The sequence below is a fragment of the Hemiscyllium ocellatum genome, chromosome 17, assembly GCF_020745735.1.
Source record: "Hemiscyllium ocellatum isolate sHemOce1 chromosome 17, sHemOce1.pat.X.cur, whole genome shotgun sequence".
In the NCBI taxonomy this organism is placed as follows: domain Eukaryota; kingdom Metazoa; phylum Chordata; class Chondrichthyes; order Orectolobiformes; family Hemiscylliidae; genus Hemiscyllium; species Hemiscyllium ocellatum.
The window spans coordinates 81,875,998-81,896,449 of NC_083417.1; the positions used below are offsets into that span (position 1 = coordinate 81,875,998).

The 20,452-nt window shown below is 43.6% G+C and overlaps 1 non-coding gene across 1 annotated transcript; it reads right to left on the reverse strand.

Annotated features, from left to right (window-relative positions):
- Nucleotides 1-17,523: 17,523 nt before the first annotated feature.
- On the reverse strand, nt 17,524-17,597 carry trnai-aau (transfer RNA isoleucine (anticodon AAU)). The gene has a single exon. It is a non-coding gene; the product is annotated as a tRNA-Ile (tRNA).
- Nucleotides 17,598-20,452: the final 2,855 nt, after the last annotated feature.

Sequence of the window (20,452 nt, forward strand, 5' to 3'; positions counted from 1 at the left end):
ACGCAGCTGAGATCCGGCATGGGACCAACGAGTTGCTGTTCCAAGACAGCGACGGTCGGCTTTCGAATGAATACACATCTGAATCGATCATGTGACAAGTTCTTGCAGGCGATGAAAGTAAAAGCCGCGACGAACCATGGCATAGGATAGCTAACATGGCCAGTGTGGGGATTGAAGCAACGACCTTGGCGTTATTAGCACCACGCTCTAACCGGCTGAGCTAAACAACAAACGCAGCTGCCCTGCGCCAAAGCAAATGCCTACATGGCCCGTGCTCACAATCACGGCGGCTATTCATTTTCTGCTTTGCAATCGATCGCACGCTCGTCTGAGGTATTTCCTTTCGTTGCAAAACTTTTCAACAAAAAAAGGCATTGACTTTTCCTAACGCGCACACTCGAGCTAACCATTTGCTCTGATATCCAAAATTAAGCACAACGTCCGGACGCATGCAATTTCAATCGCAATGCCACCAGCTCAGCTGCAGTTTGTCATGATGACATGAATCGGGTAAGTAGATAAGTTCCTTTCGCTCAGGTGGGGCAGTGCAGAACGAGAGGGTATACATCTGTTGTGGGCGGGTGAGAATTCGAAAGGCAATGAGGAGCAACATCTTCACGCAGAGGATGGTGCGTGTCTGCAATAAGTTGCCAGACGAGCTGGTGATGACTGGCACAATTCCAATGCTTTTAAGGAATTTGGACGTGAATTTGAATAGGAAGGGTTGAGAGAGACATTGGTCAAGTGCATGCAATCGTGGCTGGATAATTTGAGGACATCTGTTCAGAATGGACGAGTTCGATCAAAAACTGTGTTTTCAGTGCTGTCCATATCTATTGCCTCTATGATATTGCAGGTAAAATTATAAAAAAGATGAATAAAATAATGAAGTAAAATTGTCGAAGTTGTTAAATTCAAACAACTTCGGATAATTTTATTTTCAATTATTTTAATTACCTTTTTCATTTGTGTTTTTTCACTGTTCTGGACTTCTTATTTCTTGATTGTCTCTCTTTCCGTCGCTTCCCACTCTTTCAATACATTTTCCCTCTCCTCTTCCCGCTTTGCTACGCTTCTCCCCTGTTTTCCATTTAGTCTGCTTCACACATCCCCCACATATTTTGTCACATAGCAGTGGCTTCACCCTTGGTCATTCGCAGCTCCTAATCTCCCTTTAATCTCTCCGTGCTGCAGACAACATCCACCAGTCATCATGGGTAAGGCGATCGTGTCATGCGTCTCTCCCTGTCAAATGTTTTAGTGCGCCGGTGAGGCTTTTTGCTTGGTGATTTTGTGGTTTCGTGGGACACATTGTTTGGAAATACAGCAACGCAGCTGAGATCCGGCATGGGACCAACAGAGTTGATATTATATGACAGCGATACCAGTGCATCATGAAGCAAAACCTGTTCTTCCAACACAATTATGTGTTCCTGATATCTTCCAGGACTCTGGTAATATCACTTAGTATCTCACTCTTGCTCTTGCTCTCACTTTCTCTCTCTCTCTCCAGATTTTCCAGATCTCTATGTCTTCAATAATTTATAACTTCTATAACAGTTCCTATCTCTGTAACCTCCTCCCAGCCCAATAGTCCCTCCGCATATTTGAAATGTACTGCATTATGGACTACCATCCCTATCGCTGTAACTTGCTTCAGTGTTTACAACATGTCTTATCTAGGTAGTCTCCTCCTCCAATAACTGGAGACAGAGACTTGCAGCATGGAAACTTTTCCCTCAACCCAACTAGCCCATGCTGACCAGAGTCAATGAACGAGTTGCCTTTCCCTGTATTTGACCCGTATTCTTCAAACCTTCTCTTCCCCATGTACCTGCCCAACTTTTCCATGTTGTAATTGTACTTTTCTCTAACATTTCCGCTGGAAGCTCATTCCATAACTGCACCATCCACTGTGTAGTAAATTTTCTCCTAAAATCTCTTTTAAGTATTTCCTCTCCCATCTCGTATTTATGCCCGCTGGAAAACAGAACATGACAGCACAATACAGCCCCTTCTGCCTTCGATTTTGCGCCAACCTGTAGACCCAATCTGAAGCCAATCGAACCAACACCATTCCAATTCTTGTCCATACCCCTACCCAAAGACCGTTTAAGTGACTATTCTGAGTAAAGAACCTACCACTGGCATCTATCCCAAGTATTAAAATTAATATCTGCCTCGTGCTAGACATTGCCATTCAATAGAAAAGGCTCTCACTATACAACCCATCTCACCTGCTGATTATCTTATATACCTCAATTAATTGACCTCAAACACATTCTCTTGAACAAAAGCAGCTTAAGTCCCTCAGCCTTTCCTCATAAGACCTTCCCTCCATACCAGGTAACTTCCTAGTAAATCTCCTCTGAATCATTTCCAAAGCTAACACATCCATCCTGTAATGCAGTGACGTGAACAAATGTGGCCACACACAGAGTTTTGTACAGCTGCAGCATGATCTCATGGTCGCGAAACACAATCCCTCTACCAATACAAGCTCACACACTGAATGGCTTCTTAAACCTGGGTGGCAACCTTCAATGATCTATGTACATGGACATAGAGATCTCTCTGTTCGTCTGCACTAACTACCATCTTACCATTATCCCAATACTCTTGTGTTCCAGAGTGAGTCGCCTCACACCTTTCCACATTAAACTCCACTTGCGAACTTTCAGTCCAGCTGTGCAGCTTATCTATATCTTTCTGTAACCTACAACATCCTTCGTCACTATCCACATCTCTACCAACTTTAGTGTCTTCTGCAAATTTACTAACCCATCCTTCAATGCCTTCATTCAAGTCATTTATATAAATGACAGCAACAGTGGACCCAAAACACATCCTGGCAGTTCCCACTAGCAACTGTACTCCAGGATCAATCTTTATCATCAACCACTACCCTCTGTCTTCTTTCAGTGAGCCAATTTCTGATCCAAACTGCTTAATCACCCACAATCCCATGCCTCCGTATTATTGGCAATAGCCTACCATGGGGAACCTTAACAAACGCCTTACTGAAATAATTATGCACCACATCAACTGCTTTACCGTCATCCATCTCTGTCTTCGTTCTCCTTCTTAAAGACCTCAATAAGGTTTGTGAGGCACGACCTACCCTTCACAAAATCGTGTTGACTATCCCTAATCAACTTATTAATCTCAGATGAATATAAATCCTATCCCTTACAAGCCTTTCCAACACTTTACCCAGAATCAAATTAATGCTCACACATCTATAACTACTAGGATTGTCTACACTCACCTGCTTGGGGTGGCACGTTGGTGCAATGGTTAGCACTGCTGTTTCACAGCGCCGGAGACCTGGCTTTAATTCCTGCTTCAGTCAACTGTCTGTGTGGGTTTCCTCCCACAGTCCAAAATGTGCAGGTTAGCTAAATTGCCCATAGTGTTAGGTGAAGGGATAAATGTAAGGAGGTGGGTTGCTCATCAGAGGGTCGGTGTGGACTTGTTGGGCCGAATGGCCTGTTTCTACACTGTAATTAATCTATTCTAAGGGGACAACATTTGCTCTCCTCCAGCCTTCTGGCACTACTCTTGTAAACAATGACGACATAAACCTAAAAGCCAAAGGCATGGCAATCTCCTTCCTGGATTCCCAGAGAATCCGAGGATAAATCACATCCAGCCCTGGGGACTTATCTATTTTTAGACTTTGTAGAATTGCTAACACCTCCTCCTTCTGCACTTCGATCCAATCTAGTTATGGAATCCACTACCCTGGGGTAATGAAGTTGGCTAATCACCATACCTGTCTCCCTCGTGATTTAAATCATCGTCCTACGATTTCTATCATCGAAGGACAATGATACAAATATTTCTGCTCAGGTCTCTGCCACTACTTCTCCACAATGTTCTGGGATACACTTGTTCAGGACCTAGTGCTTTCTCTACCTTTGTGTTCTAAGACCTCCAGCACCACCTCTTCTGTAAATAGAACTCTTTTCAAGCCATCAGTGTTTCTTCAACTGACTTGTCCGCACTTTCTGACACGAAATGTTCATTTTGGGTCTCACCCATCTTCTGGTATTCCACTCATGGATGGCCTTATTGATCTTTGTAGGGCCCTAGTCTCTCTCTCTAGTTGCTTTTTGTACTTGTGTGCTGTAGAATTTCCTGAATTCTCCTTAACCTAAAATGCCAAATCTGTCTTATCCCCCTATGTTGCTATCCAACTTATCCAGCCTCTCAGTTTCTATCAAACCCTCCAGTATCAGTAACATCTTCGTCAATCTTTGCTCCATTTACATTTTCAGGAAATGCTTCCTAAAGCAGGAGGATCAGAATTCTATGCAGTTCTCCAACAACTGGGGACCCAGCAATGTCTTATATAGCCTTATCATAATGTACCAACTCATGTCGTAATGCTGTGACCCATGAGAGTAAGTCTGCTAAATGCCCTTTCCCCACCCTGTCCATGTGTGATGCCACATCCAAGGAACAATATAACTGTACTTCTTGGTCTCTCTCTCTGTTCGACAATACTGCCCAGGCCCGACCATTAATTGTGTTCGTCCTCCCTAGTTTGTTTTAACAAAATCCATCACCTGAATTCAACTCCATCTTTCATTCCTTGGCCCACTGGCTCAGTTGTTCGAGATCCCCCTCGATAAATGTATTTCCTGCTATAACCCGTGTTATATCCGGACTTTTATCGACAAACTTACTAGCAGTGACTCCTATGCTCTTACAGAAATGATTTCTGTAAATGATGCATAACAGTGGATCTGGTACTGTTCCTTATGGCACATTGCTCGTGATAGGCCCGTAGTCTGCAGAACAACCCTCTCCCACCACTCTCTGTCTCCCAGTGTCAAACCAATTTTGTATCCAGTTGGATAGCTCTCCCTGCTCCCATGTGATCTAACCTGACTAACCAGTGTTCCACGCTAAACCCTGTCCAAGGCCTTGCTGTGGTCAGTATAGTCAAAGTCTCCTGTTCTGTCATCATCTATCTTCTTAGTCAACTCTTCAACCAACTCAGTCAAGTTTGTGAGACACTACATGTGCAGGCTTCCAGCTCATCACCCGTAGCTGTCACTGACATGAGTATCTCTTTAAGGGGCACTTCTTCCTGACTTTACCCCAATGTCCTCAGATGTACATGATTAGTTCCAGGGATTTGTCTAGTTTTTATGCATTTTAAAATCTCCAGCAACTCTTGTTCTGATATGCGGAGTCTTTTGATGACTTTATTTCCCTGACTTCCCCAGTCTTTAAGTTCTGATATGAAATTTTCGTTAAGGATCTCACACATCTCCTGTGGTTCCACACATGGATTATCCCATTGATCTTTCAGGGGACACATTCTGTGCCTAGTTAATCTTCTGTCGTTAGTATTCATATGGAATACCTTTGGATTTTCCTCAGCATTTCGTCAGTTTTCTCAGGTCTCCTGTTTGCCTTACTGCTCTCCCTCTTCAGTGTATTACTGCACCCACAATGTTCTTTGAGGAATCCAACTGGGCATATTGACATGGACCGCCTTTTTCTTGACCAGAATCTCAATATCCCAGTCATCCAGAATTTTCTACTTGTAATCAGCATTGTCCTTCACACTAACAGAAATATCCTCACCCTGAACTCTCATTTTATCTTTCTTTTGAAAGATTCCCACCTGCCTGAGGTCCATTTACCTGCAAATAGTCTCCACAATCAACTGTTAAAAGCTCTTGACCAATACCGTCTGGATTGGGGCAGGCCAATTTTGATGTTTCACTTCTGGACCAGGCCTGTCCTTTTCCATAACTGTTTTCAAACTAATATAGTTGTGCACACTTTGTCAAAGTGCTTCCCAACTAACACCTCAGTCCCTTTTCCTACCTTATTCCCCAAGGGGAGTTCAGATTCTGCCCTTTTCTCCAGGGGGAGGGCAAACATCCAGTGGTAATTGTGCACATCAGTACACATGACATAGATACAGTTAGGTGGGTTCTGGTCAAGTGAGTATTGGGAGTTAGGTAAGAAGTTAAAAAGCAGGACGACAAGGGCAGTGAGCTCCAAATTACTCACAGTGCCGCTCGCAGTGAAAATGGAAATAAAAAGACTAGCCGGATGGATGAGTGCCTGAGGAGCTGGCGGAGGGGGAAGGGTTTTTACGTCTTGGATCATTGGGATCTCTTCTGCAGTAGAGGTGACCTGGACAAGGGGGGCTGGTTACACTTGAACCAGAGGGGTACTAGCAACCTGGGAGGGGGATTTGCTAGTGTTAGCTGGAAGGGCTTAATCTGGTTTGCCAGGCGATTGGGACTCTGAAAAAGAGAGAGACCATCGGCCAGTCAGAGGAAACTTCACAGCCACCGAGAGCAAGTTTCCTATTCAGAATATCCAGGGGCACAGTCAAGGGAGGGAAAAGACATCTGGTTTAAAGGGCATTTATTTCGTGAGGCCTGACAGATAAGGTAGGTGAGCTCAGAGCATGGATTGGCTCTGGGGACTGGGATGTTCTAGCTATAACAGAAATATGGCTGAGAGAAGGGCAGAACTGGCAGCTCAGTGTTGTGACAGAAAGGCAAGTAAATGAGGAGGGGAGTGCGCTTTTGATAAGGGAGAGCATAACAACAGTGGTCAGAGAGGATATTCCTAAAGAGTCATCAAATGAGGCCATATGGTTAGGAGTTAGAAAGAAGAAGGGGGCGGTCACTTTGATGGGACTGTATTACAGAGTCGCAAATAGCCAGCGGGTATGAGAAGAGCGGATGTGTAGAGAGATTGTATAGCTGTAAGAATAAGAGAGTAGTATTGATTGGAGATTTTAATTTCCCCTGGATTGACTTGTGAATTCAGAGAATAAAAGGCTCATAGAGGTTACAATTTGTCAAATGGGTCCAAGAAGGTTTCCTTGACCAATATGTAGACGGTCCTGCTCTACTCAGGTGGGCACAACATTGAATCTCCCCTGAGAAAACGAGATGAGGAAGTGACTGATGTGTCAGTCAGAGAGCACTTTAGGTCCAGTGACCGCAACTGTCTTAGTTTTAACATAACTATAAAAATGATAGGAGAGGTCCACAGGTTAGGGAGCTATGCTGGAACACAGCCAGTTTTGGGACCATGAAGCAGGACCTAGCAGAGGTTGGGTGGGTGAGTCTGTTTGAAGGAAAAGAAACGACTGGAAAATGGGAAGCTTTTAAAAGGGTGATACGGAAAATCCAGGGTTAGTATGTACCTGTTAGGGTGAAGGGGAAATAGCAGGTTTAGGGATCCCTGGCTGATAAAGGATATTTAGGCTCTGGGCTGGCAAATGAAGATGGTATACATTGGGTTTAAGGGTTCCATATCTACCGAACCTCTTCCAGCACTAAAGACAAAATGAATCTATGGAGACCCTATAATCTTCTCAGGCCTCGGTCACACTCCGATCTGTCGAACCCACTCCAGTCCCTGTGACTGTTCCAATCCAGTTCCTCAAGGACCTGCGATCTGTGTAACATGCTCTCATCACTATCACCCACCCTGTCAATGTAAGGTCTTCCAGTATTTCCACCCATCTACTCATCTGCATAAACGTCTCCAGCTCTTACACCCCTATCTGTGTTAATGACAACCTCCCCTACAACACTTGCCCACTTAGGCCAAACTGGAGGAGATTGCTAATGCTCCTTTACCGGTGTGACTGTCTCTAATCAAAATTGCTGTTCTCATCTCCAGGAAAACCTGTCCGACTCCACATCCTCCATGTCTAAATAACACCAGAACTTAAGAATTTCGATATCTCTAAACCTGATCAGTCCCAACTACCCTCCATATGTATTTTTTCTTCCAGTCTATACAACCTACATTATCTCTGTAATGTGCTCCATTCCCTAAATAGTCCCTGTCAGTATAAACCAGCACTGTCCTATCACTATCCTTATCCCTGTAAACTGCTCCATCCCTCCCAACCTGCCCATCTTCATGAACTCCTGCAGACCCTACAGCTCTCCACATTTCTGTAACCTCTTGAGGCTCTATGGTCCCCTCTCCCTTTCAAACTACCTGCAGTCCCCAAATCCCTCCCAATATGCGTCCTCTGCTCCAGATCAGGCTATTGCTGTCTCTGTTAACACCTCCTCTCTGCCAACTCTTCCGATTTGTGTAACTTCATTCAGACCCCATACTCTCCAGCTTCCTGAATCCTCTTCCCGCCATTGCAATCAAAATCATGTTTCCGTAAAATCCACCAGTGCTTAAACCCTCCCTAACTCAGTAACCTCTTGCAGTCCTAACAAACACCTAATCTGTGAAACATTTCATTTTGCAACAATCCTCCCTCCTTCCCTCCTCAAATGCGTTCATAATCATGTAACCTCCCAATTACTGAATTCTCCTTTTGGCACTGCAACCCTCCGAATGTCTGCAAATCCTCCTGTCCTGACATCCCTCCCTAGCTTTGTAACCCCCACCACCCGCCAATGCCCATTTGGGGAAGCTAGCATAGAAGAGAAGAATTGTAGAGTCCGGGCCACGTTACGGAGGTAGAATCTTGGGAATTACAGATTTGGTCTAATGTCTGTCGTGTGCAGATTATTGGAGAGGACTCTGACAGACAGAATTTATGACTACTTGGAAAACCATAGTTAAATTTTAGACAGTCAGCATGGGTTTGACAGGGGCAGGTCATGCCTCACAAACCTTATTGAATTCTTTGAAGATATGACAGAATATGTTGAAGCTCATACAGAAAATAAGCAGGCATGCGATGCAGGGAAAGCTGTCTGTCTGGATACAGGATTGGATGGCCCAGAGAAGACAGAGTATGGCAGCAGATAGACAGTATTGAGCCTGGAGCTCAATGACCAGTGGTGTTCTGTAACAGTCGGCTTTGGGACTATGCTCTGCTCTCTGTGATTTTTATAAATGACTTGGATGTGGATGTTGGAGAGTGGGTTAGTAAGTTTGCCAATCTGGTGGAGTTTCATTCTGGAAGGTGGAATTTGAGTACAGAATGCAGGGTGAAAGGCAGAATGCTTGGCCGTATGGAGGATCAGAGAGATGAAGGGGTCCATGTTCATAGATTCCTCAAAGTTGCCACGAACGTTGATAGGGTTGTTGTGTTTGTTTTCCTTAGCAAGGGGATTTATTTGAAGAACAGTAAGGTTTTACTGCATCTTTATAGCATCCTGGTGAGACCACACTTGGAATATTGTGTTCAGTTCTGGTCCCCTCTATACAGGAAGGATGTGCAAGTTTTAGAGAGCTTGCACAGGAGATTTATCAGGATGCTGCCTGGAATGGAGAGCATTTCTTATGAAGAAAGGCTGAGGGAGCTAAGGCTTTTCTCACTGGCGTGAAGAAAGGGGTGGGCCAAGGTGGTAGAGGTGAACAAGATGATGAGAGGCACAGAGTGAGTGAATAGTCAGAGACTTTTTCTCCTTTGGCATAAATGGATATTACAAGGGGGTGTAATTTTAAGGTGAATGGAGGATGGATAAAAGAATAGAGAATGGTAGGTGGTTGGAATGCACTGACAGTGGTGGTAGTAAAGTTAGATACTTTCGGGACATTTAATAGACTCTTGGATAAGCACATGGATGATAGTAAAATTAAGCTTATGGAAGTTAGTTTGGTCTTATAGTCGGATAAAATGTTGGCATGGCATCATGGCCGAAGGGTCTTGTGCTGTACTGTTCTGTGTTCTACGTTCCGTATGGTAAATGGGTAATAAGCTCAGATCAGTGTAAAAGGATATGGCATTCAGGAGAAGCTAGTCAACTGGATACAAAATTGGCTTGATGGTTGGAAACAGAGAGTGATGGGAGACATGTTGTTTTTCTGACTGGAGGCATGTGACCAGCGGTGTAGTGGGTCCTCTGCTGTTTGTCATTTGGGTAAATGGTTTCCTGGTAAGTAAGGTTTTTGGGTGATACTGAAATTGGTGGTAAACTGGACAGTGATGAAGGTTATCTGTGATACAACAGGATGAACAGTACTGCTGGGAGAGTGGGCTGAAGAATAGCAGATGAAGTGGAATTAGATAAATGTGCCATGTTCCATTTTGGTGAAACAAACCAGGGTGGGACTTGTACAGTTAATGTTCGGGCCCTGGGTAGTGTTGTCAGTCAGAGACACAGGGATGCAGGTACACAGTTCTTTGAAAGTTGCATCACAGGCAGGCAGGCTGGTGAAACAGGCGTTTGGGTTGGTTGCCTTCATTGGGCAGAGCATGGAGAGTAGGAGTTGGAATGTCATGTTGTATCTGTACAAGACATTGGCGAGGCCACCATAAATGCATTGCTGATCAGTAGGAAGAACTCATCAGGTTCACTTCCCTGCTTTAGGGAAGGACAACAAATATTCTCACATGGTCTGGCCAACATGTGACTCCAGACCCACAACAAGAGGGCTGACTGATCTATCCTCTGGGTAATTAAGAGTGGGGTCAAGGAATGTAAGTCCAGGCAGTGACACCCACATCCCATAAATGATTAAATAAAAATTCATATGTCCCTCCCTACCTCTGCAAACCCCTCCAGCTGCAACACTCGTACTTAGTTTGAAACACACTTCCGGCCCTGAGCACTCTCTGCAACACTCTCACGACCACCAGCACCTTCACCTCTTCCTGTTCCTATTGTGACACTATACCCTCACAGGGTTTCCTCTTCCAATTGCCCTCCTCCTGCTAGCAGACCCTTTGCAACCCCTTTAACACTTACTCCTGAAGCACACTCGCACTTCAGGATTTTAAGTACTTTTTGGTGATCTTCTCAGCCTCATAATCTAAGGTGATCCATTTTGTCCTGAGTGAGGGACAGGTGTGAGTTTCTTGTTAAGGTTTTGTCTGTTTCAATAGAATATTCTTTTGTTCAGTGATTTTCACTGTTCCTTCAAACGTTTACCACTGTTCATTTACGCACACACATGTTTCAGTCTGTTAGGCTGTTTACCTTGGTCAGTTCTTCTCTCAAACTCATGCAATTGGCAATTTTTGTTTTTAGTTGTAGCTTGTCCTTTCTGTGATTCACTTTAAAACTTTATATTTCTTTAAACTGCATTTTATCACAATTTCCCAGACGATCTCTTCAGGTGACATCACTCATTCACTAAGTTTCATCACGCAACGGTTGATCTGACATTGTTACATCCCGAGCCAGTTGCACAATGTGTTATTTAAAGAAACACTGAAAAAAATTCTCCGAACTTCCCTTCCAATATCACTGTTGTCAGTGTGATTGTCAAGATTATGCGAATTTTGAATTTTCACTGAATTTTTCGTAATGCCTTTATTAAAAATTCCAGTGAGTTCCTGTGTAATGCAGTGATGATCAATGAAATGCTGTTCAGTGGCCTAAAACTGTTCTGCTGCTGGTGTCCTTGGCAAGTAGTAGCCAGAATTTACATTCAGACTGACTCTACTTCATGATCTGCGGCCAAATACTTTCTCTGTAATGCCTTTGTTATCAATTATTGTTAGCGTTGTCCACTTTGCATGAGTTTCCACAAAGTTGTGAACCATTTGAATATTTATGCCCACCTTTTTTCACCCTGTAACCATGTCACCCTGGTGTCTAACTCTCTTTTATCTCTGTCACAAATTCATCTACCTTATGGCAGAGACTTTGTCCATTCCAAAAAAAAAACATCAGTTAACTGTTTCCTACAATTTCCTGTCACAAATTGATTCGCTGACGTACAGTTTTAGTTAAACTTGGTCCCATCCTGTTCCTTTCTGCTTGTCTTCAGCCACATCCCCATGCTGTTCCAAAGCTTCACCTTTTCTATTTGGATTTGGAAAGCTCCTTTCACCTGAACCCTGTCCCTGCATCCTCTCTGTCAGTTTAAAGCCCTGTCCCTAAACCTACCGACGTGATTGGCCAGGACACTGGTCCCAGCATACTTCCAGTGGGACAATCCGAATGGTTTATTTTTAAACTCAGGTATGGGATGTTGGTGTCTCTGTCTGACCAGCCTTTACTGCACAGCCCTCGCTGCCCTTGAGCTGAGTAATTTGCTCGGCCATTTCAGAGGCAAACATTTTGCTGTGGGGATGTCGTACAAACCACGTGAGCATGGCAGTTGCCACCTAGTGTATTTTTGATGAACAAACATTGTTTTGGACATCAGCAATGATTTCAGACTTATTCATAGATTGTTAATTGCAATTTTAAAAAAATGATGATTGCAAATTCCACCATTTCTGATGGTGGGATTTAAACCTGCCTCCACAGAACATTGGGTGAGCATTTGGATACATGCTTTTGCAACAATACCACGAGGCCATCACTTCACCTGCTCAAAGGTTGCTCATTCCTGAGCACTGACACCAGGGTATCAGGAACCTAAACCTGTTCTTCCTACATGATTGTTTCGTTATGAAATTTTCCTGCCCTCTGGTGCTATCACTCAGACTCTCTTCATGTGGTATCCCTCACTGTGAGGGTCGAATTGCTGCCTCTGTCAGCGTCTCTCACTCTTGCAGCTTCTCCGGATCCTGAACCAATTTAAGTCTTTACTCCAGAGAGACGCAGCAGCATATGCAAGAGATGGAGACAGGGTTTTTCAGATCTCTGTTGGACTTAGTGCCATTCTCCATGTGTATCCCTCACGGGATCAGTCTAATTTCCCAAATTGTTGATTCCTCTGACTCCTGTAGGTATTAGGAACGGCCTGACTCAATAGACTTCCCAGCTGCTGGATGTCTCGTCCATCGCCACATTGAAGATGGTTGATCAGCCAGGGAGACAAAGAGAAGGGAGATTTGGAGTGTTCAATAAATCCTGCAGTGAGGTAAGATCACTACAGTGAACAGAGCAGATAGCAAAAACAGAGCTCCCAACATCAGATAACAAAACATGACATAGATACAGTGCTGGAGGGGGTGCACAGTACAGACACACCCCAGGCTCAATAAACACCCCTATAGTAAGTTCTGTTGTGCTAAGACTCACTACTCTGCAACAAGCTATCTATGGAATGTCATGGTGACTTAGTGTCTTCAATAATTTGTAACTCCTATAACAGTTCCTGTACCCATAACATCCTCCCTTCCCAAAACTCCCTCCACATATTGGATTCCTCCCTTCCCTATACTCCCTCCACATATTTGGATTGTACTGCATTCCTGACTACCAGCCCTGTGGCTGTAATTTGCTTCAGTGTCTATAACGTGCCTTATCTCAGTAGTCTTCTACAATAACAGGAGACAGGGTCATACAGCACGGAATAGGTTCCTTCGACCGAACTAGTCCATGCTGAACAGAGTCTATGAACGAGTCGCGTTTCCCTGCACTTGAGCCATATCCCTTCAAACCTTCTCCTCTCCAAGTACCTGCACAAATGTCTTTTCCATGTTGTTATTGTACTTTTCTCTATCACTTCCCCTCGAATCCCATTTTCTACCTGCACTGTACTCTGTGTGGAAAATCTTCTCCTCCAAATTCTATTAATTTTTTTTCTCTCCCATCCCATACTTATATCCTCCAGACACAGAACATGACAGTACAGTACAAGCCCATCGGCCCTCAATGTGTGCTAACCTGTGGACCCAATCTGAAGCCCATCTAACCTTCCCTATTCCATTCTCCCACGGCTATCAGTGCTGGGATATACATGATTAGTTCCCAAGGATTTGTCCATCTTATACGCATTATAGAACCTTCACTACCGCCTGTTATGTTAAGTGGAGTCTTTTGAAGACGTTATTGTTCCTTATTCCCTGACTTGCCCAGTATTCCACCAGGTTAAGTTCAAACATGAAATTTTTGTTCAGGATCTCACCAATCTTCTGTGTTTCCACACTTGGATGGCCCCATTCGTCGTCAAGGAGCCATATTCTTCCCCTAGTTAATCTCCTGAAGAATATACTTGAAGAATCACTTTGGATTTTCCTCAGCCTGATCTGCCAATGCTTTCTGTGGTCCCCTTTGTGCCCACCTGATTTCCCTCTTAAGTGAATACTCCACCTGCAATGTTCTTCAATAGATTCCCTGAATCCAGCTGGCTATGTGAAACGTGCCCCCTTTTTGTTGACCAGAATCACAATACCCCCAGTCATCAGTGTATCCCACTTGTGTCAGCATTGTCCTTCCCACTAACAGAAAGATGATATCCCTCAAATATCATTTTATTGCTCTTTTGAAAGCTTCCCACCTGCCTGACGTCCCTTTACCTGCAAATAACCTCCACAATCAATTGCCAAAAGCTCTTCACTAATACTTTCTGGATTGCGGCAAGACAAATTTTGATCTTTAACTTCTGCACCAGGCTTGTGCTTTTCCATCACTATATTCAAACTAATACAATTGTGCTCACTTTGCCAAAGTGTTGCCCCACTAATGCCTCAGTCCCTTTCCCTACCTTGTTCCCCAAGGGGAGGTCAGGTTTTACCCCTTCCTGCAGTCCAACCATTTACATTCTGACTGAGATATTTTTCTTGTACATGCCTAACAAATCCCACCCATTCATGCTCTGAGCACTCTGGCAGTCCCAGACTAGGTTTGGAAAGTTAAAATCCCTGACCATTCCAACCCTATCATTCTTACAGATATCTGAGATCTCCCAACATATTTGCTGCTCAAACTCCCGCTGACTGTTGTTGGCCTGTAGTACAGTCATATCAAACTGATCACCCATTCCCATATCTCAATTGCACCATTATAGCTTCAATGGGTGTTCCCCAGGAATATCCTCTCCAAGTGCTGCAGTGATATTTCACTGATCAAAAACTCCACCCCCTCCTCTCTCACCTTCTGTTCTATCCACCCTGTGGAATCTGGAGCCTGGATCATTGAGCTCCCAGTCCTGTCCCACTCTCAGGTGGGTTTCTGCCATATCTATGGTATTCCAGTGTCATGTTCTCATCCATGCGCCGACTTCATTTGCCTTAATTGTTAGGCCTTTTATTTTGAAATAAATGTACTTTAATCAATCAGTTTTCCCTCAATGCCTGCTGTGCTCTTTCCTGATGTTTCTACTTAAGTTCCTGTCTTGAAATTCTGTCCCAGCCTCTACATTCAGACTGCAGCCTGGCACCATCCACCTCACTATGGACAACGCCCTCAGCTTTCATGTCATCTGCAAACTTACTAATGATTCCTTCTGCTTTCAAATCAGAGTTATTAATGTATATAATAAACAGCAATGGCTCCCGCACACATCCCTGTGGTACACCCGTTAGTGAAAGAATTTCAATTGTAAAAACAGCCCTCCACCAGTTGTGGATCCTGTTTGCCAAATTGCCTTAGATACTACTGATCTGTTTGATCAGCCTTCTATATGGGATCTTGTGAAACGATGTAATGAACTCCATGTAACCCACATCATCTGCACAGCCCTCATCAAAATCATCAATCGTAATTTCAAATATAAATCTCAGCTGAATTTGGGAAAGGATCTTACTCTACCAAATGAATGATGAGTATCCCAAATCGATCTCTGCCTTTCCAAATTTTGATTCATTCTGTTCCTCAGAATTGTTCCCAACAATTTCTCTCCCCCTGCTGTCAGACTGTCTGCTCTGTAATTACCTGGCCTATCCCTGCTGCCCTTCTTGAACAAAGGAACCACATTAGCTATCCTCCAGTCATTCCACACTTTATCAGTGGCCAGCAAAGTATTAAATATATCCACCAGGGCCCGAGCAATCTCCTCCCTTACCTCCCATAGCAGCGTGGGATACATTCAATTGGGCACTGGGGATTTCTCCACATTTAAGCCTGTGAAAACATAAAATACCTCTTCCTTATTGATCGTAATATGTTTGAGAAAATCACCTTTCCAACTGAAATCGCCAGCTATAATGCCTTGCTCCTGTGTGAATACAGATGGGAAGTATTCATTGAAGACTTCACCTACTTCCTCTGGCTTCATGTCCCGATTGTCCCTTTGCATTTCTTTGCGAAAACAATCGAGACTGATTGATTTGCTGCAGACAACATCCACCAGTCATCATGGGTACGGCGATCGAGTAGTGTGTCTATCGTTGTCAAATGTTTTATTGCGCTGGTGAGGCTACGGAAAACTTCGACACACTCTCTCACTATTTTGCCTGGCGCGTCAGAGGCTGGGAGCTGACCTTATGAAGGTTTTTCAATCATGAGGGGCAGTTTTCGGGTAAATAGATAAGTTCGTTCCGCTCAGGTGGGGCAGTGCAGCACAACAGGGTAAAAATCTGGTGTGGGAGGGTGAGAATTCGACAGGCAGTGAGGAGCAACGGCGTCACGCAAAGGGTGGTGAGTGTCTGCAATAAGTTGCCAGACGAGCTGGTGATGGCTGGTACAATTCCAATACTTTTAAGGAATTTGGATGTGTATTTGAATAGGAAGGGTTTAGAGAGACATGGGTCAAGCGCATGCAATCGTGGCTGGATCAGTTGAGGATATCTGTTCGGATTGGACGAGCCAGACCGAAGATTGTGTTTTCAGTGCTGTCCATATCTAATGGCTCTATGATATTGCAGGTGAAATGATAAAAGAGATGAATAAAATAATGAAGTAAAATTGTCTGAAGTTGTTAAATTCAAACAACTTCAGATAATTTTATTTCAATTATTTTACTTACCTTTTTTATTTGCGTTTTTCTCACTGTTGTGTACCTCTTATTTCTTGATTGTCTCTCTTTCTGTGGCTTCCCACTCTGTCAATACATTTTTCCTCTCCTCTTGCCGCTTTGCTACGCTTCTCCCCTGTTTTCCATTTTGTCTCTGTTTCACACATCCCCCACATATTTTGTCACGTAACACTGGCTTCAGCCTTGGTCATTCGCGGCTCCTAATCTCCCTTTAATCTCTCCGTGCACTGTCATTATCACCTTTGCATCTGGAGCCTTGACTCACCTTCTCTCAGCCTGGTGTTAATAGCTCTGTAAATCTCCCCTTTTTTCAAAATCTTTACCAAAGGGTCAGTTAGACTCGAAACGTCAACTCTTTTCTCTCCTTGCAGATGGTGCCAGACCTGCTGAGATTTTCCAGCATTTTGGTTTCGAATTCCAGCATCTGCAGTAATTTGCTTTTATTAATGACTGTGATATTGCTGGGGATATGATGACTCCAGTGTCGATGCATGAGAGGTGAGCAATCGAATGAATTCCCTCTGGAAGTCGCGGGAAATGGAGTAACAGAGATCCAGGAAAATGAGTTGAACGAATCTTTGAAGTGAATTGAAGCCTGAATTCTGGTTCTCCTCCGAGACTGTGCCAGGTCGACGTTTTACTTTATATATTTCATGTTTTGCATTTCTTTGTGTTAACAATTGAGACTGATTGATTTGCTGCAGACAACATCCACCAGTCATCATGTGTACGGTGATCGAGTTGTGCGTCTATCCCTGTCAAATGTTTTATTGCGCCGCTGAGGCTTTCTGCTTGGTGATTTTGTGGTTTCGTGGGACACATTGTTTGGAAATACAGCAACGCAGCTGAGATCCGGCATAGGACCAACGAGTTGATGTTCCATGACAGCGATGGTCGGCTTTCAAATGAATACACATCTGAATCGATCATGTGACAAGTTCTTGCAGACGGTGAAAGCAAAAGCCACGACAAACCGTGACACAGCACAGCTGACGAGACGAGCGCTGCATATGGTCAGTGTGGGGATTGACCCCACGCCCTTGGCGTTATTAGCACCACGCTCTAACCAGCTGAGCCAACCGATCTACGCAGTCTTTTCGTCAAAACAAAGGCTTATATTGCCTGCGCTTACAACCACGGCAGCTATTCGTTTTCTGATTTGCAATCGATCGCACGATCGTCTGAAGTATTTCCTTCCATTGCAAAGTTTTTTGACAAAAAAACATTGACTTTTCCGAACGCGCACACTCGATCTAACCATTTGCTCTGATATCCAAAATTAAGCACAATGTTCGGACGCATGCAATTTCAATCGTAATGCCACCAGCTCAGCTGCAGCTTGTCATGTTGACAAATATCATCTGGTTGAAACGTACCTTCAACGATCGCTCACTGTGCTTCTGGAAACTCACAGACCTTTGGAGTCAGGGTTATGTGCTGCTGATAAACTGCTGCGAACCTTATGCCAAATGCATTGGAATTGTAACCCAACTGTGGGATTCTTTCTGCTCCCGAAGGACGCAGTTGCTTTCGAGTCAGCAACAGCGCAGAACTCAATTGCACGTTTTGCTCAATGACTCATGTTGCTTTGGCAATCTTCGTTTGACAGCATATTTAGCAGCTTATCACGCCTTCCTGCAGCGTTTGTCAGCGACAGATCAGCTGCTAAGATGACTGCTTCAGACAGCATGCTACATCCTACATTTGGAATTGGAAGAGGTGCAAACGCTTCCAGGCTGAACACTCTCTCACTATTTTGCCTGGCGCGTCAGAGGCTGGGAGCTGACCTTATGAAGGTTTTTCAATCATGAGGGACATTTTTCCGGTAAATAGATAAGTTCGTTTCGCTCAGGTGGGGCAGTGCAGCACGACAGGGTATAAATCTGGTGTGGGAGGGTGAGAAGTCGACAGGCAGTGACGAGCAACGGCGTCACGCAAAGGGTGGTGAGTGTCTGCAATAAGTTGCCAGACGAGCTGGTGATTGCTGGTACAATTCCAATACTTTTAAGGAATTTGGATGTGTATTTGAATAGGAAGGGTTTAGAGAGACATGGGTCAAGTGCATGCAATCGTGGCTGGATCAGTTGAGGATATGTGTTCAGAATGGACGAGCCAGACCGAAGATCGTGTTTTCACTGCTGTCCATATCTAATGGCTCTATGATATTGCAGGTGAAATGATAAAAGAGATGAATAAAATAATGAAGTAAAATTTTCTGAAGATGTTAAATTCGAGATGCGTGTTTAGCCTTATGAAAGCACGTGCAAAGAGGAAATTGCCAACTTGGAAGTAAAGGGGCAATGGGCGTGGTTGGGTAGTGGCAGAATAGTAAGGGAGATTGCGTATTTAGGATTCTGGAGAGATGACCTCACTCAGCTCAAACGGTATAACTGTACACTAACCAAATTTCTAATTTGCTTTTATTTTCTTATGCAATTGAAACCCTTACCTGCAAGTTCGTAATAAACTGTCTTGTTTCCAGCTTTGGTGGTCTCGTCTAAATTTTAACAAGTTTGTTTCTCACACCACACAGTTGGATAATCCGTCAATCACCTTATTCGTCAGTTTCTCAAATGTGCCAGGAGCGTTTAACAGAACAGATGTCATGACTTTGAACTGGTATGGTTCATTTGGCGCTGCGAATGTCGGAATTGCATTTGATCTTTCTTGCAGTGGTATCCTCTGAGCAAGGCCAACTTAGAAATATATGTTGTTTGTCAATTTTTGTTCGATGCAGTACACCAACCATGGAATTCGATATGCATCAGTCTTTGTAACTTCGTTAACATTGTGATAGCCAATGCATGACCATTGGGTAATATCTAGCTTTGGAACCATGACTATAAGTGGGGTGCAGACACTGAAACTCACTTCGATTGTGACATCTTGGAGTTCTATCTCCTTCTGAACCTGTGCCAACTTTAGAGGATTATGCCAATAAGGTTGCTGCTTAATCGGAAAAAGCATCTATATCTACAACGTGAAAAATTGGGTTCGTACTTCCTGTTTCTTTCTCCATATCTCCTATGGTGATAGTGATATCTCTTTTAGGCCATTTCGATCTTCCTGTGGAAGTTAACTCAATATTTTATCCCAATTTTTGACAACTTCCTTATTGTTCAATTTGGTTTTAGGAATGCCCACTTCAATATCCTCTGAACTTGCTTTTTCCTTCAGTACTGTCGCCATGAACACCTTCTCTTCTTGCTTTCCTTCCCTATCAAAATACTTTTTGAGCATAATTACAGAACACACTCTGTGAGATTTATTCCATTCTGGAGTCTTTATCAAGTAGTTCACCTCATTTAATTTCTTCGATGTTTGACAACGTCCATGTTTTTAAGGTTCACCTGTCAGTGAAATTACCACCAATATCTTAACCTGAGTTGCAAAATTGCGAATTTGTGATTTCATAATCGCTTCTTGTTTCATTATGTGCTGTAATACTTTTAAATATAGTCCAGCCAGCTCTCCAGCTCTATTTAGTCGTCCTCTAACATTTGACGTATTCCAAATGGGAAGTCTCTGAATTCTGACTAATTACGTTCTCCTCAATCAATTTTAATCGCCTTCTAACTTGATGTCCAAAAGCTAATGAAAATGAAATAAATTTATTTCATTCATTCGGTGCATCTCTGATCGCAAAATGTACAAACTGACCTCTCGTCCTCCCAATCATCTGTATAATCCTGACCATAACCGGTTCACACGGTCTGCAGTGTTTCATGCCATCTCTGTCGCGCTCGCATCGACATTGGCTGGTATGCAAAGATGTTGATTGCTTTATTTCCAAGTTATCCACAAAGTCCTTGAATAGTTTGGACGTCAGGTATTATACTTGACGCAAGTGGATCACTTCTGTTAGATTAGATCTAGTTGAAAAAAGTAATTATTCTACACCCCTTTTTGTTGTGGTGTTACCTCTGTAAATCTAGAAGAA